Source organism: Danio aesculapii, chromosome 11 (genome assembly GCF_903798145.1).
Source record: "Danio aesculapii chromosome 11, fDanAes4.1, whole genome shotgun sequence".
Classification (NCBI taxonomy): Eukaryota; Metazoa; Chordata; class Actinopteri; order Cypriniformes; family Danionidae; genus Danio; species Danio aesculapii.
The window spans coordinates 6,118,546-6,137,983 of record NC_079445.1 but is presented as its reverse complement, the minus strand read 5'-3'; the positions used below and the strand labels follow the sequence as shown (position 1 = coordinate 6,137,983).

Here is a 19,438-nt window from a genome sequence, read left to right as displayed (position 1 = left end):
GAATGTATCATGTATGGAGTGTACCATGTATGTATAGCATGTATCATGTGTGCATGTGTATGGAGTGTACCATGTATGTATAGAATGTATCAGGTTACCATAGCATTCTTCAGATTGATAGCAGAGTGTGTGTAAGAAAACTTCCAAGGAAGCATCAGGCTCTCTAAAACACCAAAGCAATTGAACAACGAGGATGGGATTAGAACCCTCACATGCAGAGCACAGTGGATTAGCATCCCGTCCCTGGCGGAGACTGGATTAAATTTTACCGTACTATCCTTCAAAACACAAAGAGGGTGTGAGTAAGAAACAAAGAGGATGGGATTCGAACCCACGCGCGCAGAGCACAGTGGATTAGCAGTCTATACCCTTAACCACTCAGCCACCTCGTCACGTAAGTGCTCACCTTTCTGATGAAGGCTGGACTGTGGCACATATTACCTGTACCTTAGCATTCTTCAGATTGTTAGCAGAGTGTGTGTAAGAAATCTTCCAAGGAAGCATCAGGTTCTCTAAAACACCAAAGCAATCGAACGACGAGGATGGGATTTGAACCCACGCGTGCAGAGCACAATGGATTAGCAGTCCATCGCCTTAACCACTCGGCCACCTCGTCACATCTGTACCCACTTTTCTGATGGGGGCTGGACTGTGGCATATTTGTATGTACTTGCAGATGTTAATTTTCGGTAAAGATGACATTAAGTGTTGCAACAACATCCTTCAAAACGCTGAGATTAAACCAGCTTCCACAGAAGCACTGGGCTCTCTCAAACAGCAGAGCACATGAGTGATGAGGATGGGATGTGAACCCACGCGTGCAGAGCACAATGGATTAGCAGTCCACACCCTTAACCACTCGGCCACCTCGTCACGTAAGTGCTCACCTTTCTGATGAAGGCTGGACTGTGGCACATATTACCTGTACCATAGCATTCTTCAGATTGCTGGTTTTAGAACCAGCCTTTTAGAAGGCTTATTGTTCTGTTGCAAAAGGTAGCTGTGCTTCTGTTTCTTTAATGTGCTGCAACTTGCGTTAGAGGTGAACTCCTAAACACGTAGCAGGCTGAATTTACCTGTACCATAGCATTCTTCAGATTGATAGCAGAGTGTGTGTAAGAAAACTTCCAAGGAAGCATCAGGCTCTCTAAAACACCAAAGCAATTGAACAACGAGGATGGGATTCGAACCCTCGCATGCAGAGCACAGTGGATTAGCATCCCGTCCCTGGCGGAGGTTGGATTAAATTTTACCGTAATATCCTTCAAAACGCAAAGAGGGTGTAAGTAAGAAACCTTTTATAGCAGAACCGGGTTCTCACAAACACCAAAGTAATTGAACGAAGAGGATGGGATTCGAACCCATGCGAGCAGAGCACAATGAATTAGCAGTCCATTGCCTTAACCACTCAGCCACCTCATCACATCTGTGCCCACTTTTCTGATGGGGGCTGGACTGTGGCATATTTGTATGTACTAGCAGATGTTAATTTCGGTAAAGATGATGTTAAATGTTGCAACAACATCCTTCAAAACGCTGAGAGTAAACCAGCTTCCACGGAAGCACTGGGCTCTCTCAAACAGCAGAGCACATGAGCGACCAGGATGGGATGCGAACCCACGCGCGCAGAGCACAATGGATTAGCAGTCTATACCCTTAACCACTCAGCCACCTCGTCACATAAGTGCTCAACTTTCTGATGAAGGCTGGACTGTGGCACATATTACCTGTACCATAGAATTCTTCAGATTGCTGGTTTTAGAACCAGACTTTTAGAATGCTTATTGTTCTGTTGAAAAAATTAGCTGTGCTTCTGTTTCTTTAATGTGCTGCAACTTGCGTTAGAGGTGAACTCCTAAACACACAGCAGGCTGAATTTACCTGTACCATAGCATTCTTCAGATTGTTAGCAGAGTGTGTGTAAGAAATCTTCCAAGGAAGCATCAGGCTCTCTAAAACACCAAAGCAATTGAACGACGAGGATGGGATTCGAACCCACGCGTGCAGAGCACAATGGATTAGCAGTCCACCGCCTTAACCACTCGGCCACCTCGTCACATCTGTACCCACTTTTCTGATGGGGGTTGGACTGTGGCATATTTTTATGTATGCTTCATCTTTACTTAAAGAAAAGTACACACTACTTTTGTGAATCTGGGAGAAGAGAATTGTGGGTAATCTGGTAAAGGGGGCGGAGTCACAACGCTGAACGGCAGAGAAAACGGTTGAGATGAGGATGTATTTATTGGGCTGTACAGGGATTGGGGTAAGATAATGAAGAACGCAAGGGCACTGAAACCGTTTTTAGACTCAGGCATTCTGTCTAGTTTCTCTCCAACAAAACCATATGAAACATGCTGAAGTTAATTATCCGAGGCGTGATCATTGCTGGTTGAAAACTTTACCCAATACCCTGCCGAGATGACGAAATACAGTCAGCTGTGGCAATTTTTGTCAGCCTTTTAGAAGGCTAATTGATCTGTTGCAAAAGTTAACTGTGCTTCTGTTTCTTTAATGTGCTGCAATTTGCGTTAGAGGTGAACTCCTAAACACGCAGCAGGCTGAATTTACCTGTACCATAGCATTCTTCAGGTTGTTAGCAGAGTGTGTGTAAGAAATGTTCCAAGGAAGCATCAGGTTCTCTAAAACACTAAAGCAATTGAACAACAAGGATGGGATTCGAACCCAAGCGTGCAGAGCACAACGGATCAGCAGTCCGTCGCCTTAACCACTCAGCCTCCTCATCACATCTGTACCCATTTTTCTGATGGGGGATGGACTGTGGCATATTTGTATGTACTTGCAGATGTTAATTTTCGGTAAAGATGACATTAAGTGTTGCAACAACATCCTTCAAAACGCTGAGAGTAAACCAGCTTCCACGGAAGCACTGGGCTCTCTCAAACAGCAGAGCACGTGAGCAACGAGGATGGGATGCGAACCCACGCGTGCAGAGCACAATGGATTAGCAGTCCATCACCTTAGCCACTCGGCCTTGTCACGTAAGTGCTCACTTTTTCTGATGAAGGCTGGACTGTGGCACATATTACCTGTACCATAGCATTCTTCGGATTGCTGGTTTTAGAACCAGCCTTTTAAAAGGCTTATTGTTCTGTTGCAAAAGGTACCTGTGCTTCTGTTTCTTTAATGTGCTGCAACTTGCGTTAGAGGTGAACTCCTAAACACGCAGCAGGCTGAATTTACCTGTACCATAGCACTCTTCAGATTGATAGCAGAGTGTGTGTAAGAAAACTTCCAAGGAAGCATCAGGCTCTCTAAAACACCAAAGCAATTGAACAACGAGGATGGGATTCGAACCCTCGCATGCAGAGCACAGTGGATTAGCATCCCGTCCCTGGCGGAGGCTGGATTAAATTTTACCGTACTATCCTTCAAAACGCAAAGAGGGTGTGAGTAAGAAACCTTTTATAGCAAAACCAGGTTCTCACAAACACCAACGTAATTGAACGAAGAGGATGGGATTCGAACCCATGCGAGCAGAGCACAATGGTTTAGCAGTGCATTGCCTTAACCACTCAGCCACCTCATCACATCTGTACCCACTTTTCTGATGGGGGCTGGACTGTGGCATATTTGTATGTACCAGCAGATGTAAATTTTCAGTAAAGATGACGTTAAATGTTGCAACAACATCCTTCAAAACGCTGAGAGTAAACCAGCTTCCATGGAAGCACTGGGCTCTCTCAAACAGCAGAGCACATGAGCGATCAAGATGGGATGCGAACCCACACGCGCAGAGCACAATGGATTAGCAGTCTATACCCTTAACCACTTGGCCACCTCGTCACGTAAGTGCTCACCTTTCTGATGAAGGCTGGACTGTGGCACATATTACCTGTACCATAGTATTCTTCAGATTGCTGGTTTTAGAACCAGCCTTTTAGAATGCTTATTGTTCTGTTGCAAAAATTAGCTGTGCTTCTGTTTCTTTAATGTGCTGCAACTTGCGTTAGAGGTGAACTCCTAAACACGCAGCAGGCTGAATTTACCTGTACCATAGCATTCTTCAGGTTGTTAGCAGAGTGTGTGTAAGAAATCTTCCAAGGAAGCATCAGGTTCTCTAAAACACCAAAGCAATTGAACGACGAGGATGGGATTCGAACCCACACATGCAGAGCACAATGGATTAGCAGTCCATCGCCTTAACCACTCGGCCACCTCGTCACGTCTGTACCCACTTTTCTGATGGGGGCAGGACTGTGGCATATTTGTATGTATGCTTCATCTTTACTTAAAGAAAAGTACACACTACTTTTGTGAATCTGGGAGAAGAGAAATTGTGGGTAATCTGGTAAAGGGGGCGGAGTCACAACGCTGAACGGCAGAGAAAACGGTTGAGATGAGGATGTATTTATTGGGCTGTACAGGGATTGGGGTAAGATAATGAAGAACGCAAGGGCACTGAAACCGTTTTTAGACTCAGGCATTCTGTCTAGTTTCTCTCCAACAAAACCATATGAAACATGCTGAAGTTAATTATCCGAGGCGTGATCATTGCTGGTTGAAAACTTTACCCAATACCCTGCCGAGATGACGAAATACAGTCAGCTGTGGCAATTTTTGTCAGCCTTTAAGAAGGCTAATTGATCTGTTGCAAAAGTTAAAAGTGCTTCTGTTTCTTTAATGTGCTGCAATTTGCGTTAGAGGTGAACTCCTAAACACGCAGCAGGCTGAATTTACCTGTACCATAGCATTCTTCAGATTGTTAGCAGAGTGTGTGTAAGAAATCTTCCAAGGAAGCATCAGGCTCTCTAAAACACCAAAGCAATTGAACGACGAGGATGGGATTCGATTCCACGCATGCAGAGCACAATGGATTAGGAGTCCATCGCCTTAACCACTCGGCCACCTCGTCACATCTGTACCCACTTTTCTGATGGGGGCTGGACTATGGCATATTTGTATGTACTTGCAGATGCTAATTTTCAGTAAACATGACATTAAGTGTTGCAACAACATCCTTCAAAACGCTGAGAGTAAACCGGCTTTCACAGAAGCACTGGGCTCTCTCAAACAGCAGAGCACATGAGCGACGAGGATGGGATGTGAACCCATGCGTGCAGAGCACAGTGGATTAGCAGTCTATACCCTTAACCACTCAGCCACCTCGTCACGTAAGGGCTCACCTTTCTGATGAAGGCTGGACTGTGGCACATATTACCTGTACCATAGTAGTCTTCAGATTGCTGGTTTTAGAACCAGCCTTTTAGAATGCTTATTGTTCTGTTGCAAAAAGTTAGCTGTGCTTCTGTTTCTTTAATGTGCTGCAACTTGCGTTAGAGGTGAACTCCTAAACACGCAGCAGGCTGAATTTACCTGTACCATAGCATTCTTCAGATTGATAGCAGAGTGTGTGTAAGAAAACTTCCAAGGAAGCATCAGGCTCTCTAAAACACCAAAGCAATTGAACAACGAGGATGGGATTTGAACCCTCTCATGCAGAGCACAGTGGATTAGCATCCCGTCCCTGGCGGAGGCTGGATTAAATTTTACCGTACTATCCTTCAAAACGCAAAGAGGGTGTGAGTAAGAAACCTTTTATAGCAGAACCGGGTTCTCACAAACACCAAAGTAATTGAACGAAGAGGATGGAATTCGAACCCATGCGAGCAGAGCACAATGGTTTAGCAGTGCATTGCCTTAACCACTCAGCCACCTCATCACATCTGTACCCACTTTTCTGATGGGGGCTGGACTGTGGCATATTTGTATGTACCAGCAGATGTAAATTTTCAGTAAAGATGACATTAAATGTTGCAACAACATCCTTCAAAACGCTGAGAGTAAACCAGCTTCCATGGAAGCACTGGGCTCTCTCAAACAGCAGAGCACATGAGCGACCAGGATGGGATGCGAACCCACGCGCGCAGAGCACAGTGGATTAGCAGTCTATACCCTTAACCACTCAGCCACCTGGTCACATAAGTGCTCACCTTTCTGATGAAGGCTGGACTGTGGCACATATTACCTGTACCATAGCATTCTTCAGATTGCTTGTTTTAGAACCAGCCTTTTAGAAGGCTTATTGTTCTGTTGCAAAAGGTACCTGTGCTTCTGTTTCTTTAATGTGCTGCAACTTGCGTTAGAGGTGAACTCCTAAACACGTAGCAGGCTGAATTTACCTGTACCATAGCATTCTTCAGATTGATAGCAGAGTGTGTGTAAGAAAACTTCCAAGGAAGCATCAGGCTCTCTAAAACACCAAAGCAATTGAACAACGAGGATGGGATTCGAACCCTCGCATGCAGAGCACAGTGGATTAGCATCCCGTCCCTGGCGGAGGCTGGATTAAATTTTACCGTAATATCCTTCAAAACGCAAAGAGGGCGTGAGTAAGAAACCTTTTATAGCAGAACCAGGTTCTCACAAACACCAAAGTAATTGAACGAAGAGGATGGGATTCGAACCCATGCGAGCAGAGCACAATGAATTAGCAGTCCATTGCCTTAACCACTCAGCCACCTCATCACATCTGTACCCACTTTTCTGATGGGGGCTGGACTGTGGCATATTTGTGTGTACTAGCAGATGTTAATTTTCGGTAAAGATGACGTTAAATGTTGCAACAACATCCTTCAAAACGCTGAGAGTAAACCAGCTTCCACGGAAGCACTGGGCTCTCTCAAACAGCAGAGCACATGAGCGACCAGGATGGGATGCGAACCAACGCTCGCAGAGCACAATGGATTAGCAGTCTATACCCTTAACCACTCAGCCACGTAAGTGCTCACCTTTCTGATGAAGGCTGGACTGTGGCACATATTACCTGTACCATAGAATTCTTCAGATTGCTGGTTTTAGAACCAGCCTTTTAGAATGCTTATTGTTCTGTTGAAAAAATTAGCTGTGCTTCTGTTTCTTTAATGTGCTGCAACTTGCGTTAGAGGTGAACTCCTAAACACACAGCAGGCTGAATTTACCTGTACCATAGCATTCTTCAGATTGTTAGCAGAGTGTGTGTAAGAAATCTTCCAAGGAAGCATCAGGTTCTCTAAAACACCAAAGCAATTGAACGACGAGGATGGGATTCGAACCCACGCGTGCAGAGCACAATGGATTAGCAGTCCATCGCCTTAACCACTCGGCCACCTCGTCACATCTGTACCCACTTTTCTGATGGGGGTTGGACTGTGGCATATTTGTATGTATGCTTCATCTTTACTTAAAGAAAAGTACACACTACTTTTGTGAATCTGGGAGAAGAGAATTGTGGGTAACCTGGTAAAGGGGGCGGAGTCACAACGCTGAACGGCAGAGAAAACGGTTGAGATGAGGATGTATTTATTGGGCTGTACAGGGATTGGGGTAAGATAATGAAGAACGCAAGGGCACTGAAACCGTTTTTAGACTCAGGCATTCTGTCTAGTTTCTCTCCAACAAAACCATATGAAACATGCTGAAGTTAATATCCGAGGCGTGATCATTGCTGGTTGAAAACTTTACCCAATACCCTGCCGAGATGACGAAATACAGTCAGCTGTGGCAATTTTTGTCAGCCTTTTAGAAGGCTAATTGATCTGTTGCAAAAGTTAACTGTGCTTCTGTTTCTTTAATGTGCTGCAATTTGCGTTAGAGGTGAACTCCTAAACACGCAGCAGGCTGAATTTACCTGTACCATAGCATTCTTCAGGTTGTTAGCAGAGTGTGTGTAAGAAATCCTCCAAGAAAGCATCAGGTTCTCTAAAACACCAAAGCAATTGAACGACAAGGATGGGATTCGAACCCACGCGTGCAGAGCACAATGGATTAGCAGTCCATCACCTTAACCACTCGGCCACCTCGTCACATCTGTACCCAGTTTTCTGATGGGGGCTGGACTGTGGCATATTTGTATGTACTTGCAGATGTTAATTTTCGGTAAAGATGACATTAAGTGTTGCAACAACATCCTTCAAAACGCTGAGATTAAACCAGCTTCCACAGAAGCACTGGGCTCTCTCAAACAGCGGAGCACATGAGTGATGAGGATGGGATGCGAACCCACGCGTGCAGAGCACAATGGATTAGCAGTCCACACCCTTAACCACTCGGCCACCTCGTCACGTAAGTGCTCACTTTTCTGATGAAGGCTGGACTGTGGCACATATTACCTGTACCATAGCATTCTTCAGATTGCTGGTTTTAGAACCAGCCTTTTAGAAGGCTTATTGTTCTGTTGCAAAAGGTAGCTGTGCTTCTGTTTCTTTAATGTGCTGCAACTTGCATTAGAGGTGAACTCCTAAGCACGCAGCAGGCTGAATTTACCTGTACCATAGCACTCTTCAGATTGTTAGCAGAGTGTGTGTAAGAAATCTTCCAAGGAAGCATCAGGTTCTCTAAAACACCAAAGCAATTGAACAACGAGGATGGGATTCGAACCCAAGCATGCAGAGCACAACAGATAAGCAGTCCGTCGCCTTAACCACTCGGCCTCCTCATCACATCTGTACCCATTTTTCTGATGGGGGATGGACTGTGGCATATTTGTATGTACTTGCAGATGTTAATTTTCGGTAAAGATGACATTAAGTGTTGCAACAACATCCTTCAAAACGCTGAGAGTAAACCAGCTTCCACGGAAGCACTGGGCTCTCTCAAACAGCAGAGCACATGAGCAACGAGGACGGGATGCGAACCCACGCGTGCAGAGCACAATGGATTAGCAGTCCATCACCTTAGCCACTCGGCTTTGTCACGTAAGTGCTCACTTTTTCTGATGAAGGCTGGACTGTGGCACATATTACCTGTACCATAGCATTCTTCGGATTGCTGGTTTTAGAACCAGCCTTTTAGAATGCTTATTGTTCTGTTGAAAAAATTAGCTGTGCTTCTGTTTCTTTAATGTGCTGCAACTTGCGTTAGAGGTGAACTCCTAAACACGCAGCAGGCTGAATTTACCTGTACCATAGCATTCTTCAGATTGTTATCAGAGTGTGTGTAAGAAATCTTCCAAGGAAGCATCAGGCTCTCTAAAACACCAAAGCAATTGAACAACGAGGATGGGATTCGAACCCTCGCATGCAGAGCACAGTGGATTAGCATCCCGTCCCTGGCGGAGGCTGGATTAAATTTTACCGTGCTATCCTTCAAAACGCAAAGAGGGTGTGAGTAAGAAACCTTTTATAGCAGAACCAGGTTCTCACAAACACCAACTTAATTGAACGAAGAGGATGGGATTCGAACCCATGCGAGCAGAGCACAATGGTTTAGCAGTGCATTGCCTTAACCACTCAGCCACCTCATCACATCTGTACCCACTTTTCTGATGGGGCCTGGACTGTGGCATATTTGTATGTACCAGCAGATGTAAATTTTCAGTAAAGATGACGTTAAATGTTGCAACAACATCCTTCAAAACGCTGAGAGTAAACCAGCTTCCATGGAAGCACTGGGCTCTCTCAAACAGCAGAGCACATGAGCGACCAGGATGGGATGCGAACCCACACGCGCAGAGCACAATGGATTAGCAGTCTATACCCTTAACCACTTGGCCACCTCGTCACGTAAGTGCTCACCTTTCTGATGAAGGCTGGACTGTGGCACATATTACCTGTACCATAGAATTCTTCAGATTGCTGGTTTTAGAACCAGCCTTTTAGAATGCTTATTGTTCTGTTGCAAAAATTAGCTGTGCTTCTGTTTCTTTAATGTGCTGCAACTTGCGTTAGAGGTGAACTCCTAAACACGCAGCAGGCTGAATTTACCTGTACCATAGCATTCTTCAGGTTGTTAGCAGAGTGTGTGTAAGAAATCTTCCAAGGAAGCATCAGGTTCTCTAAAACACCAAAGCAATTGAACGACGAGGATGGGATTCGAACCCACGCGTGCAGAGCACAATGGATTAGCAGTCCATCGCCTTAACCACTCGGCCACCTCGTCACGTCTGTACCCACTTTTCTGATGGGGGCAGGACTGTGGCATATTTGTATGTATGCTTCATCTTTACTTAAAGAAAAGTACACACTACTTTTGTGAATCTGGGAGAAGAGAAATTGTGGGTAATCTGGTAAAGGGGGCGGAGTCACAACGCTGAACGGCAGAGAAAACGGTTGAGATGAGGATGTATTTATTGGGCTGTACAGGGATTGGGGTAAGATAATGAAGAACGCAAGGGCACTGAAACCGTTTTTAGACTCAGGCATTCTGTCTAGTTTCTCTCCAACAAAACCATATGAAACATGCTGAAGTTAATTATCCGAGGCGTGATCATTGCTGGTTGAAAACTTTACCCAATACCCTGCCGAGATGACGAAATACAGTCAGCTGTGGCAATTTTTGTCAGCCTTTAAGAAGGCTAATTGATCTGTTGCAAAAGTTAAAAGTGCTTCTGTTTCTTTAATGTGCTGCAATTTGCGTTAGAGGTGAACTCCTAAACACGCAGCAGGCTGAATTTACCTGTACCATAGCATTCTTCAGATTGTTAGCAGAGTGTGTGTAAGAAATCTTCCAAGGAAGCATCAGGCTCTCTAAAACACCAAAGCAATTGAACAACGAGGATGGGATTCGATTCCACGCATGCAGAGCACAATGGATTAGGAGTCCATCGCCTTAACCACTCGGCCACCTCGTCACATCTGTACCCACTTTTCTGATGGGGGCTGGACTATGGCATATTTGTATGTACTTGCAGATGCTAATTTTCAGTAAAGATGACATTAAGTGTTGCAACAACATCCTTCAAAACGCTGAGAGTAAACCGGCTTTCACAGAAGCACTGGGCTCTCTCAAACAGCAGAGCACATGAGCGACGAGGATGGGATGTGAACCAGACGTGCAGAGCACAGTGGATTAGCAGTCTATACCCTTAACCACTCAGCCACCTCGTCACGTAAGGGCTCACCTTTCTGATGAAGGCTGGACTGTGGCACATATTACCTGTACCATAGTATTCTTCAGATTGCTGGTTTTAGAACCAGCCTTTTAGAATGCTTATTGTTCTGTTGCAAAAAGTTAGCTGTGCTTCTGTTTCTTTAATGTGCTGCAACTTGCGTTAGAGGTGAACTCCTAAACACGCAGCAGGCTGAATTTACCTGTACCATAGCATTCTTCAGATTGATAGCAGAGTGTGTGTAAGAAAACTTCCAAGGAAGCATCAGGCTCTCTAAAACACCAAAGCAATTGAACAACGAGGATGGGATTTGAACCCTCTCATGCAGAGCACAGTGGATTAGCATCCCGTCCCTGGCGGAGGCTGGATTAAATTTTACCGTACTATCCTTCAAAACGCAAAGAGGGTGTGAGTAAGAAACCTTTTATAGCAGAACCGGGTTCTCACAAACACCAAAGTAATTGAACGAAGAGGATGGAATTCGAACCCATGCGAGCAGAGAACAATGGTTTAGCAGTGCATTGCCTTAACCACTCAGCCACCTCATCACATCTGTACCCACTTTTCTGATGGGGGCTGGACTGTGGCATATTTGTATGTACCAGCAGATGTAAATTTTCAGTAAAGATGACGTTAAATGTTGCAACAACATCCTTCAAAACGCTGAGAGTAAACCAGCTTCCATGGAAGCACTGGGCTCTCTCAAACAGCAGAGCACAAGAGCGACCAGGATGGGATGCGAACCCACGCGCGCAGAGCACAGTGGATTAGCAGTCTATACCCTTAACCACTCAGCCACCTGGTCACATACGTGCTCACCTTTCTGATGAAGGCTGGACTGTGGCACATATTACCTGTACCAAAGAATTCTTCAGATTGCTGGTTTTAGAACCAGCCTTTTAGAATTTTTATTGTTCTGTTGCAAAAATTAGCTGTGCTTCTGTTTCTTTAATGTGCTGCAACTTGCGTTAGAGGTGAACTCCTAAAGAGTGTGTGTAAGAAATCTTCCAAGGAAGCATCAGGTTCTCTAAAATATCAAAGCAATTGAACGACGAGGATGGTATTCGAACCCACGCGTGCAGAGCACAATGGATTAGCAGTCCATCGCCTTAACCACTCGGCCACCTCGTCACATCTGTACCCAGTTTTCTGATGGGGGCTGGACTGGACATATTTGTATGTACTTGCAGATGTTAATTTTCGGTAAAGATGACATTAAGTGTTGCAACAACATCCTTCAAAACGCTGAGATTAAACCAGCTTCCACAGAAGCACTGGGCTCTCTCAAACAGCGGAGCACATGAGTGATGAGGATGGGATGCGAACCCACACGTGCAGAGCACAATGGATTAACAGTCCACACCCTTAACCACTCGGCCACCTCGTCACGTAAGTGCTCACCTTTCTGATGAAGGCTGGACTGTGGCACATATTACCTGTACCATAGCATTCTTCAGATTGCTGGTTTTAGAACCAGCCTTTTAGAAGGCTTATTGTTCTGTTGCAAAAGGTAGCTGTGCTTCTGTTTCTTTAATGTGCTGCAACTTGCATTAGAGGTGAACTCCTAAGCACGCAGCAGGCTGAATTTACCTGTACCATAGCACTCTTCAGATTGTTAGCAGAGTGTGTGTAAGAAATCTTCCAAGGAAGCATCAGGTTCTCTAAAACACCAAAGCAATTGAACAACGAGGATGGGATTCGAACCCAAGCGTGCAGAGCACAACAGATCAGCAGTCCGTCGCCTTAACCACTCGGCCTCCTCATCACATCTGTACCCATTTTTCTGATGGGGGATGGACTGTGGCATATTTGTATGTACTTGCAGATGTTAATTTTCGGTAAAGATGACATTAAGTGTTGCAACAACATCCTTCAAAACGCTGAGAGTAAACCAGCTTCCACGGAAGCACTGGGCTCTCTCAAACAGCAGAGCACATGAGCAACGAGGATGGGATGCGAACCCACGCGTGCAGAGCACAATGGATTAGCAGTCCATCACCTTAGCCACTCGGCTTTGTCACGTAAGTGCTCACTTTTTCTGATGAAGGCTGGACTGTGGCACATATTACCTGTACCATAGCATTCTTCGGATTGCTGGTTTTAGAACCAGCCTTTTAGAATGCTTATTGTTCTGTTGAAAAAATTAGCTGTGCTTCTGTTTCTTTAATGTGCTGCAACTTGCGTTAGAGGTGAACTCCTAAACACGCAGCAGGCTGAATTTACCTGTACCATAGCATTCTTCAGATTGTTATCAGAGTGTGTGTAAGAAATCTTCCAAGGAAGCATCAGGCTCTCTAAAACACCAAAGCAATTGAACAACGAGGATGGGATTCGAACCCTCGCATGCAGAGCACAGTGGATTAGCATCCCGTCCCTGGCGGAGGCTGGATTAAATTTTACCGTGCTATCCTTCAAAACGCAAAGAGGGTGTGAGTAAGAAACCTTTTATAGCAGAACCAGGTTCTCACAAACACCAACGTAATTGAACGAAGAGGATGGGATTCGAACCCATGCGAGCAGAGCACAATGGTTTAGCAGTGCATTGCCTTAACCACTCAGCCACCTCATCACATCTGTACCCACTTTTCTGATGGGGGCTGGACTGTGGCATATTTGTATGTACCAGCAGATGTAAATTTTCAGTAAAGATGACGTTAAATGTTGCAACAACATCCTTCAAAACGCTGAGAGTAAACCAGCTTCCATGGAAGCACTGGGCTCTCTCAAACAGCAGAGCACATGAGCGACCAGGATGGGATGCGAACCCACACGCGCAGAGCACAATGGATTAGCAGTCTATACCCTTAACCACTTGGCCACCTCGTCACGTAAGTGCTCACCTTTCTGATGAAGGCTGGACTGTGGCACATATTACCTGTACCATAGAATTCTTCAGATTGCTGGTTTTAGAACCAGCCTTTTAGAATGCTTATTGTTCTGTTGCAAAAATTAGCTGTGCTTCTTTAATGTGCTGCAACTTGCGTTAGAGGTGAACTCCTAAACACGCAGCAGGCTGAATTTACCTGTACCATAGCATTCTTCAGGTTGTTAGCAGAGTGTGTGTAAGAAATCTTCCAAGGAAGCATCAGGTTCTCTAAAACACCAAAGCAATTGAACGACGAGGATGGGATTCGAACCCACGCGTGCAGAGCACAATGGATTAGCAGTCCATCGCCTTAACCACTCGGCCACCTCGTCACGTCTGTACCCACTTTTCTGATGGGGGCAGGACTTTGGCATATTTGTATGTATGCTTCATCTTTACTTAAAGAAAAGTACACACTACTTTTGTGAATCTGGGAGAAGAGAAATTGTGGGTAATCTGGTAAAGGGGGCGGAGTCACAACGCTGAACGGCAGAGAAAACGGTTGAGATGAGGATGTATTTATTGGGCTGTACAGGGATTGGGGTAAGATAATGAAGAACGCAAGGGCACTGAAACCGTTTTTAGACTCAGGCATTCTGTCTAGTTTCTCTCCAACAAAACCATATGAAACATGCTGAAGTTAATTATCCGAGGCGTGATCATTGCTGGTTGAAAACTTTACCCAATACCCTGCCGAGATGACGAAATACAGTCAGCTGTGGCAATTTTTGTCAGCCTTTAAGAAGGCTAATTGATCTGTTGCAAAAGTTAAAAGTGCTTCTGTTTCTTTAATGTGCTGCAATTTGCGTTAGAGGTGAACTCCTAAACACGCAGCAGGCTGAATTTACCTGTACCATAGCATTCTTCAGATTGTTATCAGAGTGTGTGTAAGAAATCTTCCAAGGAAGCATCAGGCTCTCTAAAACACCAAAGCAATTGAACGACGAGGATGGGATTCGATTCCACGCATGCAGAGCACAATGGATTAGGAGTCCATCGCCTTAACCACTCGGCCACCTCGTCACATCTGTACCCACTTTTCTGATGGGGGCTGGACTATGGCATATTTGTATGTACTTGCAGATGCTAATTTTCAGTAAAGATGACATTAAGTGTTGCAACAACATCCTTCAAAACGCTGAGAGTAAACCGGCTTTCACAGAAGCACTGAGCTCTCTCAAACAGCAGAGCACATGAGCGACGAGGATGGGATGTGAACCCATGCGTGCAGAGCACAGTGGATTAGCAGTCTATACTCTTAACCACTCAGCCACCTCGTCACGTAAGGGCTCACCTTTCTGATGAAGGCTGGACTGTGGCACATATTACCTGTACCATAGTATTCTTCAGATTGCTGGTTTTAGAACCAGCCTTTTAGAATGCTTATTGTTCTGTTGCAAAAAGTTAGCTGTGCTTCTGTTTCTTTAATGTGCTGCAACTTGCATTAGAGGTGAACTCCTAAACACGCAGCAGGCTGAATTTACCTGTACCATAGCATTCTTCAGATTGATAGCAGAGTGTGTGTAAGAAAACTTCCAAGGAAGCATCAGGCTCTCTAAACACCAAAGCAATTGAACAACGAGGATGGGATTTGAACCCTCTCATGCAGAGCACAGTGGATTAGCATCCCGTCCCTGGCGGAGGCTGGATTAAATTTTACCGTACTATCCTTCAAAACGCAAAGAGGGTGTGAGTAAGAAACCTTTTATAGCAGAACCGGGTTCTCACAAACACCAAAGTAATTGAACGAAGAGGATGGAATTCGAACCCATGCGAGCAGAGCACAATGGTTTAGCAGTGCATTGCCTTAACCACTCAGCCACCTCATCACATCTGTACCCACTTTTCTGATGGGGGCTGGACTGTGGCATATTTGTATGTACCAGCAGATGTAAATTTTCAGTAAAGATGACGTTAAATGTTGCAACAACATCCTTCAAAACGCTGAGAGTAAACCAGCTTCCATGGAAGCACTGGGCTCTCTCAAACAGCAGAGCACATGAGCGACCAGGATGGGATGCGAACCCACGCGCGCAGAGCACAATGGATTAGCAGTCTATACCCTTAACCACTTGGCCACCTCGTCACATAAGTGCTCACCTTTCTGATGAAGGCTGGACTGTGGCACATATTACCTGTACCAAAGAATTCTTCAGATTGCTGGTTTTAGAACCAGCCTTTTAGAATTTTTATTGTTCTGTTGCAAAAATTAGCTGTGCTTCTGTTTCTTTAATGTGCTGCAACTTGCGTTAGAGGTGAACTCCTAAAGAGTGTGTGTAAAAAATCTTCCAAGGAAGCATCAGGTTCTCTAAAATATCAAAGCAATTGAAGGACGAGGATGGTATTCGAACCCACGCGTGCAGAGCACAATGGATTAGCAGTCCATCGCCTTAACCACTCGGCCACCTCGTCACATCTGTACCCAGTTTTCTGATGGGGGCTGGACTGGGCATATTGGTATGTACTTGCAGATGTTAATTTTCGGTAAAGATGACATTAAGTGTTGCAACAACATCCTTCAAAACGCTGAGATTAAACCAGCTTCCACAGAAGCACTGGGCTCTCTCAAACAGCAGAGCACATGAGTGATGAGGATGGGATGCGAACCCACGCGTGCAAAGCACAATGGATTAGCAGTCCACACCCTTAACCACTCGGCCACCTCGTCACGTAAGTGCTCACCTTTCTGATGAAGGCTGGACTGTGGCACATATTACCTGTACCATAGCATTCTTCAGATTGCTGGTTTTAGAACCAGCCTTTTAGAAGGCTTATTGTTCTGTTGCAAAAGGTACCTGTGCTTCTGTTTCTTTAATGTGCTGCAACTTGCGTTAGAGGTGAACTCCTAAACACGTAGCAGGCTGAATTTACCTGTACCATAGCATTCTTCAGATTGATAGCAGAGTGTGTGTAAGAAAACTTCCAAGGAAGCATCAGGCTCTCTAAAACACCAAAGCAATTGAACAACGAGGATGGGATTCGAACCCTCGCATGCAGAGCACAGTGGATTAGTATCCCGTCCCTGGCGGAGGTTGGATTAAATTTTACCGTAATATCCTTCAAAACGCAAAGAGGGCGTAAGTAAGAAACCTTTTATAGCAGAACCGGGTTCTCACAAACACCAAAGTAATTGAACGAAGAGGATGGGATTCGAACCCATGCGAGCAGAGCACAATGAATTAGCAGTCCATTGCCTTAACCACTCAGCCACCTCATCACATCTGTACCCACTTTTCTGATGGGGGCTGGACTGTGGCATATTTGTGTGTACTAGCAGATGTTAATTTCGGTAAAGATGATGTTAAATGTTGCAACAACATCCTTCAAAACGCTGAGAGTAAACCAGCTTCCACTGAAGCACTGGGCTCTCTCAAACAGCAGAGCACATGAGCGACCAGGATGGGATGCGAACCCACGCTCGCAGAGCACAATGGATTAACAGTCTATACCCTTAACCACTCAGCCACCTCGTCACGTAAGGGCTCACCTTTCTGATGAAGGCTGGACTGTGGCACATATTACCTGTACCATAGAATTCTTCAGATTGCTGGTTTTAGAACCAGACTTTTAGAATGCTTATTGTTCTGTTGAAAAAATTAGCTGTGCTTCTGTTTCTTTAATGTGCTGCAACTTGCGTTAGAGGTGAACTCCTAAACACGCAGCAGGCTGAATTTACCTGTACCATAGCATTCTTCAGATTGTTAGCAGAGTGTGTGTAAGAAATCTTCCAAGGAAGCATCAGGTTCTCTAAAACACCAAAGCAATTGAACGACGAGGATGGGATTCGAACCCACGCATGCAGAGCACAATGGATTAGCAGTCCATCGCCTTAACCACTCGGCCACCTCGTCACATCTGTACCCACTTTTCTGATGGGGGTTGGACTGTGGCATATTTGTATGTATGCTTCATCTTTACTTAAAGAAAAGTACACACTACTTTTGTGAATCTGGGAGAAGAGAATTGTGGGTAATCTGGTAAAGGGGGCGGAGTCACAACGCTGAACAGCAGAGAAAACGGTTGAGATGAGGATGTATTTATTGGGCTGTACAGGGATTGGGGTAAGATAATGAAGAACGCAAGGGCACTGAAACCGTTTTTAGACTCAGGCATTCTGTCTAGTTTCTCTCCAACAAAACCATATGAAACATGCTGAAGTTAATTATCCGAGGCGTGATCATTGCTGGTTGAAAACTTTACCCAATACCCTGCCGAGATGACGAAATACAGTCAGCTGTGGCAATTTTTGTCAGCCTTTTAGAAGGCTAATTGATCTGTTGCAAAAGTTAAAAGTGCTTCTGTTTCTTTAATGTGCTGCAATTTGCGTTAGAGGTGAACTCCTAAGCACGCAGCAGGCTGAATTTACCTGTACCATAGCATTCTTCAGGTTGTTAGCAGAGTGTGTGTAAGAAATCCTCCAAGAAAGCATCAGGTTCTCTAAAACACCAACGCAATTGAACGACAAGGATGGGATTCGAACCCACACGTGCAGAGCACAATGGATTAGCAGTCCATCACCTTAACCACTCAGCCTCCTCATCACATCTGTACCCATTTTTCTGATGGGGGATGGACTGTGGCATATTTGTATGTACTTGCAGATGTTAATTTTCGGTAAAGATGACATTAAGTGTTGCAACAACATCCTTCAAAACGCTGAGATTAAACCAGCTTCCACAGAAGCACTGGGCTCTCTCAAACAGCGGAGCACATGAGTGATGAGGATGGGATGTGAACCCATGCGTGCAGAGCACAGTGGATTAGCAGTCCACACCCTTAACCACTCAGCCACCTCGTCACGTAAGGGCTCACCTTTCTGATGAAGGCTGGACTGTGGCACATATTACCTGTACCATAGAATTCTTCAGATTGCTGGTTTTAGAACCAGCCTTTTAGAAGGCTAATTGTTCTGTTGCAAAAATTAGCTGTGCTTCTGTTTCTTTAATGTGCTGCAACTTGCGTTAGAGGTGAACTCCTAAACACGCAGCAGGCTGAATTTACCTGTACCATAGCATTCTTCAGATTGTTAGCAGAGTGTGTGTAAGAAATCTTCCAAGGAAGCATCAGGTTCTCTAAAACACCAAAGCAATTGAACAACGAGGATGGGATTCGAACCCACGCATGCAGAGCACAGTGGATTAGCAGCCCGTCCCTGGCGGAGGCTGGATTAAATTTTACCGTAATATCCTTCAAAACGCGAAGAGGGTGTAAGTAAGAAACCTTTTGTAGCAGCACGGGGCTCTCACAAACACCAAAGCAATTAAACGACAAGGAAGGGATTCAATCCGCCACATGCAGAGTACAATGTACTAACAGTGTATAGTCTTAACCACCTCATCACGTGTAAACACAGTTCCCTGCTTGAGGATGGATTAACTTTTAGTTAGGTGAACAACGAGGATGGGATTCTATCCCACGTGTGCAGAGTACAATGGATTAGCAGTCCATCGCCCTAACCACTCTGGACAAATTACTTACTCGCTGTGTGGGAAGCTGGACAGTGTTGTTTCCTTGGGGTTCTTACAGAAAAGATTAAGTTAAATGTTGTCAGAAGAAGCTTTTCAGTAACTCTGATCAGTGCCCTAGAGTTAATGTTCAACATTAGGTTTTTCTTCTGGTTTTGTTGGAGAGAAACTAGCCAGAAAACCTCTAAATGAGTCTAAAAAAGGCAGCATAGCTATATTAACAATTGCCAAATAGCCCTTTAAGTTTGAAGATAGCACAACTACTCTTTAAGATGACTT

At 44.9% G+C, this 19,438-nt stretch overlaps 13 non-coding genes and 6 pseudogenes across 13 annotated transcripts; 6 read left to right on the top strand and 13 right to left on the bottom strand.

Moving 5' to 3' along the window:
* Positions 1-534: 534 nt before the first annotated feature.
* On the bottom strand, positions 535-616 carry trnas-gcu (transfer RNA serine (anticodon GCU)). Its single transcript has one exon. It is a non-coding gene; the product is annotated as a tRNA-Ser (tRNA).
* A 1,358-nt stretch (positions 617-1,974) lies between these two features.
* On the bottom strand, positions 1,975-2,056 carry trnas-gcu (transfer RNA serine (anticodon GCU)). The gene has a single exon. It is a non-coding gene; the product is annotated as a tRNA-Ser (tRNA).
* A 285-nt stretch (positions 2,057-2,341) lies between these two features.
* On the top strand, positions 2,342-2,470 carry LOC130237847 (U4 spliceosomal RNA; annotated as a pseudogene).
* A 1,633-nt stretch (positions 2,471-4,103) lies between these two features.
* trnas-gcu (transfer RNA serine (anticodon GCU)) lies at positions 4,104-4,185 on the bottom strand. The gene has a single exon. It is a non-coding gene; the product is annotated as a tRNA-Ser (tRNA).
* Positions 4,186-4,471: 286 nt separating this feature from the next.
* LOC130237851 (U4 spliceosomal RNA) lies at positions 4,472-4,600 on the top strand (annotated as a pseudogene).
* A 194-nt stretch (positions 4,601-4,794) lies between these two features.
* On the bottom strand, positions 4,795-4,876 carry trnar-ccu (transfer RNA arginine (anticodon CCU)). Its single transcript has one exon. It is a non-coding gene; the product is annotated as a tRNA-Arg (tRNA).
* Positions 4,877-7,034: 2,158 nt separating this feature from the next.
* trnas-gcu (transfer RNA serine (anticodon GCU)) lies at positions 7,035-7,116 on the bottom strand. Its single transcript has one exon. It is a non-coding gene; the product is annotated as a tRNA-Ser (tRNA).
* A 285-nt stretch (positions 7,117-7,401) lies between these two features.
* Positions 7,402-7,529, top strand: LOC130237845 (U4 spliceosomal RNA; annotated as a pseudogene).
* Positions 7,530-7,723: 194 nt separating this feature from the next.
* On the bottom strand, positions 7,724-7,805 carry trnas-gcu (transfer RNA serine (anticodon GCU)). Its single transcript has one exon. It is a non-coding gene; the product is annotated as a tRNA-Ser (tRNA).
* Positions 7,806-9,797: 1,992 nt separating this feature from the next.
* Positions 9,798-9,879, bottom strand: trnas-gcu (transfer RNA serine (anticodon GCU)). Its single transcript has one exon. It is a non-coding gene; the product is annotated as a tRNA-Ser (tRNA).
* Positions 9,880-10,165: 286 nt separating this feature from the next.
* On the top strand, positions 10,166-10,294 carry LOC130237850 (U4 spliceosomal RNA; annotated as a pseudogene).
* Positions 10,295-10,488: 194 nt separating this feature from the next.
* Positions 10,489-10,570, bottom strand: trnar-ccu (transfer RNA arginine (anticodon CCU)). Its single transcript has one exon. It is a non-coding gene; the product is annotated as a tRNA-Arg (tRNA).
* Positions 10,571-11,877: 1,307 nt separating this feature from the next.
* Positions 11,878-11,959, bottom strand: trnas-gcu (transfer RNA serine (anticodon GCU)). The gene has a single exon. It is a non-coding gene; the product is annotated as a tRNA-Ser (tRNA).
* Positions 11,960-13,944: 1,985 nt separating this feature from the next.
* On the bottom strand, positions 13,945-14,026 carry trnas-gcu (transfer RNA serine (anticodon GCU)). The gene has a single exon. It is a non-coding gene; the product is annotated as a tRNA-Ser (tRNA).
* A 286-nt stretch (positions 14,027-14,312) lies between these two features.
* LOC130237849 (U4 spliceosomal RNA) lies at positions 14,313-14,441 on the top strand (annotated as a pseudogene).
* A 194-nt stretch (positions 14,442-14,635) lies between these two features.
* Positions 14,636-14,717, bottom strand: trnar-ccu (transfer RNA arginine (anticodon CCU)). The gene has a single exon. It is a non-coding gene; the product is annotated as a tRNA-Arg (tRNA).
* A 1,307-nt stretch (positions 14,718-16,024) lies between these two features.
* On the bottom strand, positions 16,025-16,106 carry trnas-gcu (transfer RNA serine (anticodon GCU)). Its single transcript has one exon. It is a non-coding gene; the product is annotated as a tRNA-Ser (tRNA).
* Positions 16,107-17,463: 1,357 nt separating this feature from the next.
* On the bottom strand, positions 17,464-17,545 carry trnas-gcu (transfer RNA serine (anticodon GCU)). Its single transcript has one exon. It is a non-coding gene; the product is annotated as a tRNA-Ser (tRNA).
* Positions 17,546-17,830: 285 nt separating this feature from the next.
* Positions 17,831-17,959, top strand: LOC130237846 (U4 spliceosomal RNA; annotated as a pseudogene).
* The last annotated feature ends 1,479 nt before the right edge of the window (positions 17,960-19,438 follow it).